This window comes from Thermobia domestica, chromosome 14, assembly GCF_964235325.1.
Source record: "Thermobia domestica chromosome 14, izTheDome1.hap1.1, whole genome shotgun sequence".
In the NCBI taxonomy this organism is placed as follows: Eukaryota; Metazoa; Arthropoda; class Insecta; order Zygentoma; family Lepismatidae; genus Thermobia; species Thermobia domestica.
Window position 1 is genome coordinate 168,546,585 of NC_137467.1, and position 15,242 is coordinate 168,561,826.

Below are 15,242 nucleotides of genomic sequence, written 5' to 3' on the forward strand. Positions count from 1 at the left end.
GAGACTGTCGAATTCGTCATATCAATATGTACTATTAATTTGTAACTTCATACAACAGCTGAACAGGAATGAATCCAGAGGTTGGCCTGGTGGAAAATACCCCAGAAGTTCAGAATTCACCCGGGAAAAATTTCTGTGTTACTTTATTTACATATAGTAGAACCTTAACAGATACAGATCCAATTTATAGCCACTATTATTATACTAGGGTACCTCCGAGATTTTACTTTATGCCCGTTGTTTTTAGAAAAATGAAATTCTATAATATTTTCTAAGGTTGCTAAACATATTGATTTATACAGAACACTCACTCCTTCCGATAGTATTCTTGACCTCGACGAGTGAACATGTTAAATGTGTGGTAAGAAAGATTTGGGACACTTGGTCCAATATTCGATTCGAGACGAAGCAGAGACTGGGTTGGTATCGTCTTGAATTATAAATTTATCTCTGTCTCGTCTCGACTAGTGCTCTCAACGGGTCGGGTCGGGTCCGGTTCGGTCTTCAACCCGACCCGACCCGTGACCCGAATTGACTGACCCGACCCGATTACCCGACCCGACCCGACTGACCCGAACCGTGATCCGACCTCATTGACCTGATCCGACAACCCGATCCGAGCTGACCCGATTGACCCGTCCCGACAACCCCACCCGAATAACCCGACCTGACAACTCGACCCGACAACCCAACCCGAGCTGACCCGACTGACCCGACCCGACAACCCGACCCGAATAGCCTGACCCGACAACCCGACCCGAGTTGACCCGACAACCCGACCCGAGTTGACCCGACCCGAGCTGACCCGATCCGAGTCGGGTCGGGTCGGGTCACGGGTCGGGTCGGGTCAAGCCGATCCGTTGGAGAGCACTATGGTCACGACACTGGGTGAACGCCAAAATGCACTCCCATTGGGAATTAAACCCGGACCACGTGTACCGAAGTCTTACACGTTAACCACTAGCTAGATCAAGCGGTGGATTTGTATATGCATCTTAATGAATATTTGGCACTTTTGAGGTCTGGTTATTTCTTTTTATAACTGATACCAATGTCCGACGTGGGAGAAGTTTATTTTTTTTTCTTGCTTTGTTTCTATGTGACGAAATTTTTATTCAAGGTCAGTGTTCTCACCTGCTTGGACGGCAGGGGTTCTTCTCGGAAGGCAATAGCAAGAGTCTCTTGGCGGAGACAAAAGGAAATCGTTTAACTACAATGATAAGGGCTGAGGAAACAGGAGAACACCTGTGATTTTTTTCCAAGCCTTCAACTTTCATTCCAAAATAGGTTCTTATGATTCCGGGACCCGTGCCACTTTGATTTTTCTTTCATGGTAATTAAAACGTATTTTACAGTATATATAGTTGCACGTAAGAAGATACATAATATGAATTTTGTAATTTAAAATTTAAAAATACAGTATATTTAATTACAAAGTACTAATTTTATTTCATCACTTTCAGCCCAACAAATGAAATTCAAACAATTCGCTCCCTGGGTCTTGGTCATCAATACTGCGTCTTATTCTTTGTCTTGCAGTCAAGTCTTGGTCCTGCATTTCGTAGTTTTGGTGGTCTTTCATGCTATACAAGAGCCAAGAATGCTCGCCTCATCGGTAGAAATGAAGACCAAGTGTGATTTTGATTATGGTCTTTCATACTATACGGAAAGCAAGAAAATATGCTCATCGCTACTTGGTGATCACCAACACAAGGCCAAGAGCAAGATTACTATGCAATTCGTCTTGCATATCCAATCTTTATCTTGTTCTTGTATCGATGTCCTTGGGCTTGGTGAAATAAAATGAAATATTCAGTTTAAGGTCCCTCGATACTGCACCGAGGCTAAGGGATACGGTGACCATGAGAAATGAATGAAATGGTGGAATGAAGAAAGTGGGAGGAAACAGAACCCCGAGAAAACAAACTACACGGCCTTTCTCCACCACAAAGCCTACTTAGCACAAGCTGGGATCGAACCATGGACACCATGCACCAGAGATGAACTCTCTACCACTGAGCCACCGCAGCCCTGCTTGGGTTTGGTCGTCCATATCCAATCTTTCTTTTAGTCTTGCTTAACACGTTAGCTGCCATGTGGGTCCGATCGGACCTACTGGAGTGATCTAAGAAAATGTTCTTGTAAGTCCGATCGGACCCACAATTTCTAATTCGTCGAATTGACGTTAGAGTACTTGTATTGTTAAATCCTGTCTCTACTGTTATTGAACTGCAGTGTTTTTGTTACACATGTAGGTTTTGGTCTTTGATATTGATTATTAACGCCGCTAGGGGCGCTAGATACCAAGTAACAAGCATTTGATGCTTTTGTAGACCCGATCGGACCTGTTTTGCTTTTTCAGTGACATGTTAAAAAGCTTAACAATGGATTCATTATTTATTCTAATTTATTTTCACAAGATGTCAGTGTCCCTGTCATTTGCTGAATTTTCAGAAAAGTCTAGATCACTACACTGCTATTACTAATGAGATCGAGTTCTGCGCATATTTCTTCGTTTTTCATTGCACAAAGATATTACTTATTAGCACTAAAAGCAAGATGAATATATCCACACTTCTCACTTCTGCACATGTAGTAATAAACAAATAACTTTCTAACAGAGTTGCCAGTTCAACTGTAATTTATCCCCTTGCCCATAAACAAAATATACACACGTAGGTAAGATCGGACCCCCAACTTTTATGCACGCGGATTCACTACTATGCCTTAGATTATGTTTCAATATTAATATTATGTTTAAAAAATATGAACAAAACAAGAATAATGTAAGTAAGTACGCTTGGCACTCTACCGGTGAACAACAAAATTCACCCTTGGCAGCTAACGTGTTAAACAACTTCTAGTTTTGTTCTAAATCCAGACTCCATATTGGCGTAGATATTAATTTTACAGTCGATTGGTAAAATCAATCTTCCACATTTACAAATTAAAGTACACACAAGTACAAAAATAAGCATTTACCATAAAAACACTAGCTGCAAGTGTTCAAAATAGATTTATGGCTTCTATAAAATCAATTGAAAATTGCTATTTTTAATTAGGCAGCTAGTGGAAAACAGCAGCTTTCGACTCCAGCCGAGTTTAACCTCAACCTAAACTCAGTTGACCAAAGTGAGCTGACCCGACTGACCCGACCCGATAACCCGACCCGACAACCCGACCCGAATAACCCGACCCGAGCTGACCCGACTGACCCGACCCGGCAACCCGACCCGAGCTGACCCGACTGACCCGACCCGACAACCCGACCCGAGTAGCCTGATCCGACAACCCGACCCCAGTTCACCTGACCCGACCCGACCCGTAACCCGACCCGACCCGTTTGAGAGCACTAGTCTCGACAGATCGAGTCTCAGTCTCATCTCGAAACAGTATCGTTCGTCTTATTATAGGTGCCATTTTTGCTTTGAAGAAAGGTGTTTTACGACTCGTGTTTATTAGAAAGTTTGTCTCCTTTGATATAATGAACTACATTCCATACTTGTGTTTTTCTTCCGCAGGCTATATATAATTGTTGAGTGTATGGCTACCAACAGTATATAGCTATGAAGATGACAGAACCGTAACTGGGAAGTTTTCCTGGAAGGGCAAGAACTAATATTTGGGTCCGCAGAATTTAAAATCTCAATAAAGATTTGTATTGCTTATAGAAGCACCAGTTGGTGTTTAGTGGAAGTAGAATAGGAATTACATTTATTTTATACTTCATTTTAGTATTTTTTAAAGATAATGTTGGGCTAGCAGCAGTATTTTAAATTATTTTTAGTTCTTTTAGAAATGACATAGTGGGTCCAGATAAGATCATTGAAAATATTCTCTACAAAATGCTGGAGGGCCTTTAAGCAGGACGAGAATGATTTGAAAAGGTCTTGAGAGGGGGAGGAAAATCTCTGCCTGTGAGCAGCACATCTGTTCGCAAAGGGGAGAAGGAAAATTCGGTGTAGGAAACTTCGGTCTAGGAAAATTCGGTGTACGGAAAACTCGGTGTGGGGAATGTTAGGTGTAAAGGAAGATTCGTTGTAGTAGGCCGTAGGATTTATTAAAAACCCAACTTTGAGGATAAATGAGCGTATTAGTTTTAAGTTCAAACTGAAGTGGACCGTAGGATTTATTAAAAACTCAAATTTGAGGATAAATGAGTGTATTAGTTTGAAGTTCAAATTTTGTGTAGAACGTACTTTTACTGTCTACTATCATTTTTACTGTTTACTGTCTACTTTATATTGCTTTATATTGAATGATGTTCCTGAAATTATTGGAATTCTAGATTTCGAGGGATTTTAACATTTTATGGCCCTTACATGACGGGAAATTTATCCTCCAATCAGACACTTTAGTCCTCAAAGTCCTCCAATCAGACACTTTAGTTTGTTTACCTTAAGGCAAACAAACTAAAGTGTCTGATTGGAGGAGAAGTCAACTATTTGTATAACTATTATCTGATAAAACCATCCTGCTTTATATTGCCCTTTCCACCAAGACTTTTTTGATAAATATATTTTTGCTCTTACATATGTATATACAGAAGAGTGATTCTTTGAAAACTCACGGATTTCATTTGGCTGTAGAATTTCTAACTGAAGTTAGATTTTCCTGCGGTTTGCTGCAAATCATCAAGGAGGGATGAGAGATTTATGGGACTATTTTTACTGATTTAAATTCATCCGGGGTAATATAGAGCAGGCCGAAAGAAAAGCAGCAAATATTCGCCATTGTACGTTACAGTTCGAATGAGATATTGGATATTTGAAGCGAAATCACATCTTGAATAGAGATTTCTTGGGTGACTTACGAGGAAGTTCCATAAACCGTGAGAGTTGAATTTTGATGAAAATTAGTGACAAGACTCAGTTCGAGATGCTAAGTAACGTAGTAATAGTCACTCGATGCGCAAATGCTTCGTTGAGCTGCTACACCGACGCCATCTTGAATTCCAATAGGCAATGTTCAAGAATACCCTTTTGGCATAAAAATGAAAACGTTTTTAGTAGATCTGACTTCAACATTGTAAACCGGGGTAGGGCATCTATATGTGGGATTACTTCCAGTGCATGACCGCCATCTTGAAAGGCGCCATATTGAATCCCGGTCAAATATGATAAATGGCAAGGGGGTCATGTGGAGTATCAAATAGCACTGGAATTTACTCCTGAATTCATTTCCGTAACCAATGTTTACATATCTGTTTTCAGTTCAGAGTTAGGAGCTCTCTCACCTACAGGAACATATAAAAACTGTTCGAGTTAGATTTGTGTTATGAAAAATGGTCGTGCGAGTAAGTGCAGGGTTTTAACTAATGCAGTAGTAGTCATTTGATCCACAAGGGCCACTATACCAATAAGATCTTGAGCCTAGTGAGAGAAATCATTAATTAAATTGAAATGCCTGTAGTGAAAAATGGAATAGCAGCACTGTAATAAATTATACCTATTTCAAAGTGTGATGGAATAGACTGGTGGTCGATGAAACACTTGTTTAATAGTGCTGAAGAGCAGAGAATACCAAAGGGATTGTTCAGATATATATATATATATATATATATATATATATATTAGAAAATCCACTATAATCAGTAGGTCCAGGTCTCCCTTAGCGTAGCATTGCATAAGTGTGGGACGTTAAACTGAATCAAACCAAAATTCTATTTTAGGCAGTTTTACATGGTCCATTATATTGTGTATCCTTCTCCAATCTTGAAACCTTACGCAAATTCCCTCATTGTTGCAGAATATTGCGTTCCTTTCCAATACTCATATTTGACAACCTATAATTTACCGTGCATATTACGAAGTTAAAATTCTTTAATGCATTTATTGTCAGTTTGTCTACATAAAATCGATTGCATTGAACAAAGAAGGGGATTTAAATTCAGTTCACAGTATTCTTAGAATATACACCTGAAAACTTAGAATTCACTTTTTCTTGTGTCTGTTGGCTGTTCTGCTATTAGCGATAAGATAATGCATACACACCTGCTAAGAAGTGTGGCTATAAAGATTATTACAAGATTCAATCCATCAATCCATAAGTTGCAATCCATAAAAAGGTCCTATTCTTGCTTTTTCCTTCAATATTAAATAATTAAATATATGCATCTTTCCAAATTTAACGATAAAACACTAGCTTATAATAAGGGCAAGACTAGTTTTCATATCAAAACTGTGATAAATAACTAATTGTAGCAGGTGTTTCGAGGATTTATTTATTATTTAAATCACGTACTTGACAACTCAAGAAATTCATTTTGGGATTTGCTTATTCATGTACTTTAACACTCACAGTTATATATATGGCTCTTTTTTGTGTTTGAAATACTCTATGGGAATGTGCTGAATTTCCCCAATATTGTACTCCGTACTATTAAAACCGAACAAAGTGCTCTTATTAGTTCTCTTGACTTTAGACTATTGTTTAGGGTATTAAGACATAGCACGTAGAATTTAGAGATTTTTCCTACAGGCAATAATTGCAACATAGGTGTGCAGTGCGGTGTATGGTGTCTGTCTCCGAATGACAAACGGTAGTAGTACAGCAATTTTGGTGCGGGCAGGCGTGTGACGTCCGGTACGAACGTATTTGTTGGACCAGTGAAACATTCGTTCCGTGCATAAAATGCGAAGAATTAATCCAATAAACGTAGTCAACATTTTAAATCAAGCAGTGGTGGAAAAGTATAGTGTCGTGAGTGAGAATGGGGTAGAAGATAAGACATTTGCAGGTACATTGCTTGCAATGATAACAAGCAAATATGATGGTAACATTTCTCTAACAGTGAGTGACACATTACATGTAGACACTGACACAGAGAGTGAGCGTGAAGATTCGACAAACGAAATGGATTTGGAACAGATAACTAGTCCATCAATTAGTGAAAGTGAGCCTTCTACGAGCGAGTATGAGATGTCATCTCCAAGCCGGCCAAAATCTGTACGTGTAAACGAAGCTGTCGTTAAAAAATACGAACAAATTCAGGAGCATGTTGCATTGTTGAAAAAGACTGGGAAGCGTAACACAGTTGCAGCTGCAGCGAAGAAATTCAAATGCAATACAGTGTTTGTGTATAAGCCTTTGAAATTCCGTAACAAACCTCCTCGCTCTCATGTCATGTCACTACTAAAATACGAAGTACTAAAAACATTCAACATTTATCGCACTAAAGGACTTACGGTACATGATTATCATTTAAAAGCGTGGATGTTGCTGACAGCGAGGAAATTGAACTATCCATTCCGTGCTTCTCGTGGTTTTATTAACAAATTTAAAAAAGAGCACAGGATTCGCTCACGAAGGATTACTCAATTTGTAACGAAGAAAGATGTTGAAAACGAAGGTGAATTACTTGATAATGCCCAAAATTTTGTGATTAAAATTAATAAAATGATACATGAGAAACCGTACAACAGTGAATGCATCTTTAATACTGATCAGTCTATGTTCAAGTACGAAATGACCTCTGGTAGAACTCTGTCAGAAATAGGTGAGAAACATACCACAGCAGTCGTTCAGTCTTTGGCCTCAGTGTCCCACGCATATACCATCCAAATTCACATTTCCCCAGTACGGCTAGGCACACACATATATATATGTTTCCAGGAGCCTAAAGGCGTGTTCGGACCCAAAGTGAAACAACAATTAGATAGACAGACACCTTTCAACATTGTTATTGATGCGAGCAAACCAGGCAAACTCACTCGCGAACACGTCAAACGGTGGCTAAATGACGTGTTTATTCCTGATGTGAAAGAGGATTCCCTGCTGTTGCTTGACTCGTGGAGTGGACAGACGAGTGAAGACGTGCGAGAATTGTTACATGAGAAAAACATTCGTGCTGAAGTTATACCCCCAAAGACCACCAAATTTATTCAGCCTCTTGATGTATACTTTTTTCGACCATATAAACTGGTAATTCGGAGACTTGAGGATTATTTTCGACATAAATTCATTGTTTCTGGTACACCGAACAAGTTATATGACAGAATTTTCATAATGAAAATGCATTCTGTTGTGTATCATCAATTTTGTCCGCCAGTCCTAAAGGACATGCTTGCATATGCATGGCAAAAATGTGGGTACGTCACCAGAGCAATAGTTGGTTCATTTACAAATGCTCTGGAGACTATGTTGCAAGTAGAAAATAGTGTCTGTGGTTATGAAGATTGTGACGAAAGTGCATTTGTTAAGTGTTTGTACTGCTCCATGATGCTGTGTGCTAATCACTTTGTTATGGATCTCCATCATCACAACTGAAGAGCAAAAGGTCAGTAGGTTAATATCTGATTATGTGCACCAGTTTATATTATTTTTCTGATAATTTATCTATTAATTTCTAATAACTTCAACACATATCCTTGTAAAATCACATTGTCGTTGCACCTAACTTATATTACAACATATAAGTGCTTATAATTTGTTACAGTGCTGCTATTCCATTTTTCACTAGAGGCATTTCAATTTATTTATGATTTCTCTCACTAGGCTCAAGATCTTATTGATATAGTGGCAATTGTAGATCAAGTGACTACTACCCTGCAGGCATTAGTTAAAACCCTGCAACTGCTCGTATGACTGTGTTCCATAACACAAATTTAACTTGCACAGTGTTTATATGTTCCTGTGGATAAGAGAGCTCTTAACTCTGAACTGAAAACAGATATGTAAACATTGGTTACGGAAATGGATTCAGGAGTAAATTCCAGTGCTATTTGATACCTCACATGACCCACTTGCCATTTATCATATTTGACCGGGATTCAATATGGCGCTTTTCAAGATGGCGATCATGCACTGGAAGTACTCCCACATATAGATGCCCTACCCCGGTTTACAATGTTGAAGTCAGATCTACTAAAAACGTTTTCATTTTTATGCCAAAAGGGTATTCTTGGACATTGCCTATTGGAATTCAAGATGGCGTCGGTGTAGCAGCTCAACGAAGCATTTGCGCATCGAGTGACTATTACTACGTTACTTAGCATCTCGAACTGAGTCTTGTCACTAATTTTCATCAAAATTCAACTCTCACGGTTTATGGACCTTCCTCGTTAGAGTCGGTACCTGACATCTTTCACAACATCTGCCAGCGAGATCGGATGCTTTCCTGTCTTCCTCAGAAGCGATTCTGTTTCCTGCAATTTCCTGCAACACTAGCACAGCATATTTCTCAATACAACGGCCCAGTTTCTTGTTTCTTATTGACCGTCGCGAGGTTGCCATCTAACGAAGAAACTCAAATCTCCACACCGCACCTCACCTAATTCCAATTCGATACAGTGGCGAATATTTGCTGTTTTTTTCTAGAGGCGTGGCCGATATTACCCCAAATGAATTTAAACTAGCAAACATAGTTTCATAAATCTCCCAACGGTCCTTGATCATTTGCCACAAACCGCATGAAAATCGGATTTCAGTTAGAAATTCTAGACCCAAATGAAATCCGTGAGTTTTAAAAGAATCACCTTGTATATGTTCTATGATGTACTATAGGAAAGGTGTTTTTAGTTGTTCCTATAACTATTCTCTGAACTTATAATTGTTTTATTTCTGACAAAAAGTGTCAGCTTCATTGTGTGATGAAAAGTATTAATAGTTTATAGTAATACCCCGCGAAAGACATGCAAGAGGTAGTGGACTGAAGGCAAAAAAATAAATTTGCTTTTCTTGAAATAGGAAATAATATTTTATTCGTTTCATTTTATGGTTTTCGTTTTCACAATATGAAGTGTCGTAAATTATCGTAAGTGGTAATATTCAATATGTATTACACCGAATCTACCTTACACCTAAATTTCTCCACACTGAGTTTTCCGTACACCGAATTTTCTGTACACCGAATTTTCCTACACCGAGTTTTCTTACACCGAGTTTTCTTACACCGAATTTTCCTACACCGAAATTTCCTACACCGAATTTTCCTAGACCCTTCGCAAAGATCAAATTATAGCCTTCAACCTTCAATGTTATCAAAAAATGTTCGTTAGTCTTGGTCTAAAATTAAGCGTGAAATTGAAACAATCATCCAACTTCTATTGCTTTTCTGTGTACATATGGAGCATTTTTAGTTATTGAGCACAATACTTCATTAGATATTCATGAAGTAAAATTTACATGTTATCTTATGACTATGAGGACTGAGAAACCAGTTGTAGAAGGTATAAGATTCCTGATATTTATTAGCCGATGTTAACTCACGTAGCCATAAGTCCAACTTTTTCTGCTTGTTGTTTGTTGAAGCCATAAACGATAGTGTGATGATCTGCATCAAATTCGTATAAAATTTTAGGCACATTTTCCCGAAGATCTGCTTTCACAGTTATGGTAAGGAACTCATTAGAACATGCTGTTGGTCGGTGGACGAGGGGTTTATTTTCCAATGTATTCACCCCCAGGAAAGTTTACAAACCAATGACGTATAAAACGTTCATTCACCTGTCTTAGACCAAATGCACTGCCTGTATTTCGCTGCTAGATATAAAGAGTGTTCCAACTTGAACTCTTGAAGAAAATACCAATCGCATTTAGGTGTTTTCAATGACACGCCTTCACGATTCTGTTCAATGACAAGGGGCTGCAGTGGCTCAGTGATGGAGCATTCATCCCTGGTTCGTGTGGTCTTTAGTTCAATCCAAACTCGCACCAAGTGGGCTTGGGATACGGCTATTTCGGTGTAGGACGTTTTGGTGACGACCCGCTAGGGAGAGTAATACTCCCGGAAGTACGTTTTTCCGCGCGCTACTCTAGCCAGCTGTTTTACGCGCTATCCTAGCCAGTTGTTTTAAGTTGGTCACAAAATTTATATCATGAAGTACAAGGGGAACAAAACGAGCCCTATATAATGGAATACAAGGGCATAAGTACTACAACTAGTTATTTGTAAAAAAAGTAAATAAATCACTTTTTTAAGTATTATTTTCATATTATTTTAATTTAATAAGTGTTATAAAAATGTAAAAAAATGTTAAAAAAACTTTCCTCGGGCCGGGTTTGAACTCGCGCCAAAAGAGACTTTTAGTACTAACATATAGCGCTAGCCCACTTTGTTTTTAATAGTCACTTTATTTTTCTATATACATGGTATTACAGAGTAGATTTACAATGGAGAACAAACATGTCTGATCAGCAAAGTGAAGAAATAAAGTGATGGTTTTATCCTACTTGTCCAATACCACCCTAAGAAAGTTTTCAAACGTTTTGTTTTCCTCCAAAAACTGACACGTCTTCCATCTTGTTCTCAAAAAATCCGTGTAATCTTCCACTGTGAGGAAAGATCTATAGCTGTCAATATACCAAAGAGTATTGGCTATTAGCCATGATACAGCGTTATTTTTAGATTTCGGATAGTACTTGTAGTCAGGGTAAATTATTATTTCAGGCAAGATAGCATTGGGGGATGTACGACATATTAACGCTAGCATCGTTACAAGTTGTATCCAAATGTTCTTAACGGTAATACACTTTGTAAGTCTATGTAACAATGTATCATCATCTCCACATTTTGCACAGGCACTTGAATCGGAACGTTGTATCTCGGATAGGCGTTTGTTTGTCGGGAATAAATCATGTATAACCATATACCAAAAACTTTTCTCCTGAGATGTCAAAAAGGTACAATGCAAATTAGACCATATTTGGGATCAATGTCTGCATGGATTTTTTGTGACTACCCTTGGTACATGTTTGGTAGTAGATCTGTCCAAGAGAAACTTATATAAAATTTTTGAGGTCTGACATATTCCAGGCACTTCCGTGGGTAAATAACTCCAATCAAGTATAATTGTTTGCATATATTTTGGGCTATGTTTTATGTAATCATAATTTGGATTTGGGGCAGGTAATTGTGGTGTCCAGCAAAGTAGCCATTGACTTGTATGTGTATTATCAAGATGAAACAAGGTGTAGGCGCGCATGAGAAGTAAAGCTTTACATTTAAGATCTATATTAATTAGTTTTAACCCTCCTAGATTGTAATCATTCATCATAACTTCTTTTGCATTTCTAAAATAGCATCCTGTCCAAATAAACCAGCCGATCACTGACTGGAGTTTCTTAACATATGTATCTGAAATTTGATAAATTTATGCAGCATACCATAGCTTTGAACAGAGATATGTGTTCACGTACCAAATACGCTGAACAAGATTTAAATTTCGATACCGAACTATTGCACTATCATGTCTAATTGCATTCACAATTGGAGTCCAAATTGCATTCTCTTGATCGTCTTCTCCACAAGTAAACGTAATTCCTAGAATTTTCAGTTTTTGTTCCGAATCATATTGCACAAGATTTGATGTCATAGCTCTCCATGACCAATTATTAAACATCATGCATTTACTTTTGTTAAGATTTATTTTAGCGCCACTTGCAGAACAATATTTTGTTAAAGTACGTTGTACATGTATCATTTGTTCATTAGTAGTACATGTTACCGTGACATCATCTGCAAAGGCCACCACAGTTGTAGTACGGAAATCATGAAGATTGGCTTCCTTGTAGCAAATTAGCGTTTGTAATAATGGTTCTATTGCTAGCCCAAAAAGTAGCATAGACAAAGGACATCCTTGACGGATCCCTCTCTGAATTTTAATTGGTGTGCTTAAGTGGCCATTAATTTGTAACTGAGAGGGAGCGTTTGTATATAGATCTTGTATGTTTTTAATTAATCGTGGTGCGATGTTATAAGCAGCTAAAACGGCATACAAATAATTATGTTCCAATAAGTCAAACGCATTTTGAAAATCTTTAGACAGTAAACATGCTGGCACTTTCCGAAAACAAAAATATGCAATAATGTCACGGATTGTACTTAGTGCATAATAAATATTCATTTCTCTAGAGAAGGCTGTTCGATTGTCGCCTATTATTTTGTCGACAAAGAGGCTGATGCGACGTTTATAAACTTTAGTGATTATCTTGATGTGTGTATTTAAAACTGTAATAGGTCTAAAATTTTGAATGTGTCCAGACGTTCCCTTTTTGGGAATCATAATTATAACCCCGTTGTTTTGAAGTACATTGCCGTGTTCGAATATTTCGTTACTAATTTTTGTGAAGACGTCTCCAATGATATCCCAATATTTTTCGTAAAACATATAAATAATTCCATCTTTACCAGGGCTGGTATGCTTACTTGTAGATTTAATTTCAGTGAACAATTCTTCTTTTGAAATGGGTGCAATCAAACTGTTATTATCAATATCTGACAATGAACCTGTTAAGTTATCAAAAAGGAAAGGCCATTCATCATCTTTTGCCTGGTTGGCTGTAAAAAGATCTCTATAATATTCCTGAAATTGAGTCATAAGCTCTGAAAACGCTGTTATTTTTCTCCCATCAACTGTGGTTATATAGTCTATAAAATTATTGTTTTTCCGTTTGAGTGTTCGAACTACATGATAGAGTGTCATGCGTTCATTCGTCAATAAATCGGCAGTTTGAATATTATGTTTATAGGTATCGAAGTATTGCCTTTGTTTTATTAGAATTTTTGCTTTTATTTCTTTTACACGCCAATAGTTCTGGGGAGTCGCATTAGCTTTCCACAAATCATTTAATACACTATATAAAAATTCTAAAGTATTTCTACTGTCCCGTTGTCTTTCGGCACTCATCCATTGAAAAAACTTCCTAATTTTTTCTTTTGTATAGTGCACCCACCAAGCGTTTAATGTAGGAAAATATTTTTGTTGTGTACACCAATACTTCCATTTTTCATTATATAGCAGCTTTGTGTCGTCGGAAAACAAAAGCTGTTCATTCAGTTTCCAATACGAGCGTCCATATGTCTTACGTGTAATACCTTGAACTTTTAATATTAGGGAGACCGCTGCATGATCAGAATAGGAGGTCGGAACAATTGAAATTCAGCATACATTATGTAATATTTGTTGGGAGACATACATTCGGTCAAGCCGTGATTTAACTGTCGAAGTTAGGTACGTATATTCAATATGTGTATATTGAGTAATCCAAACATCGTGTAGCTTTAGTTGTAGCACTATATTGTCCAATGCATGACATTTATTAAACTGTCCTGTTGTATCTTCTTTTCTCAAAACACTGTTAAAATCGCCACATAACACGATATTGGTCGTTGTTGGTTGTATTAGGGGTATAACGTCTTCATTAAAAAAGATTTCACGTTCAATCCGTTTCGTCGTTCCAGAAGGACTATATACATTAATATACAGGACATTATCACACACCACACTGATACTTCTCCCTGATATAATTCGATGCACTTGGTCTACTGATATTCCTTTTTTTTATTACAAAAGCAGTATCTCTCCCATCTAACCCGATATTCACATATGCATTGTAATTTTGTAAAAATTCGAATTCCGAAAACACAACTTCCTGTAAACTCAGAATGTCGAAATCATGTATTTTAATAAAATCCATCAGTGCTCGTTTTCTTATAGGACTTGTAAAAGCATTGATATTTAATGTACCTATACGTCTGGCATTGGGAACTACAATATTCATTACTTCTTAGTTAGTAAAGATAGCTGATATATATGGGTGCATACATACGCACATATTTAATTTGACCTAATAGATCCAGAAATGTCAACTCTTTTCATGTTTTTTTTGGGCATGTAAATGGACTGAAGTAGAAACGAACATTATAGATACATGTCATGGAACCACAGTAAAATATACAAAAATAAGGAAAAACTATGTTGAAGGCTCATTCATATTAGAATCAACCTGTACTTTTTCTGATTCTTTGCTCTGTAAGAGGTGTTGATTGCCAGTCTGACTTTGTCTTTGGCTGAGCTTCCTTTTCTTTTTCTTCGTTGAACCTGATGATGGTGTACCGTTTTCTTCCCCATCCAGTAGCTTGGAGACAACACCAGTTTCGTTCATATTTCCCGCACTAATAGTCGCCTCGTGCACATTTGCTGACTTTGCGTCAGCTGAACCGGGTTGTTCCTGTGAAACTTTCTCGGCAAAAGCATCACTTTGATTGGAAACCCCAGTGTTAGAACGAACGGCAGTATGTACGTGTTTGGTCCTTGTGCTTGTACTCTGTTCATGCATTTGTTCTGGAAGGGTTAATGCTTTGGTTCGATAAGGTACTGAGCAAAGTAGGAAATTCAGTTTCAAAAACTGAGTCAGCAAGGACAGGATCTTCATTTATTGGATGTGCCTGTGCTAGAGTAAGTCTACCTTTTTCGTCAGCACTAATGCATGTGCTTACAGAGCTGGATGCAATAGTCGGC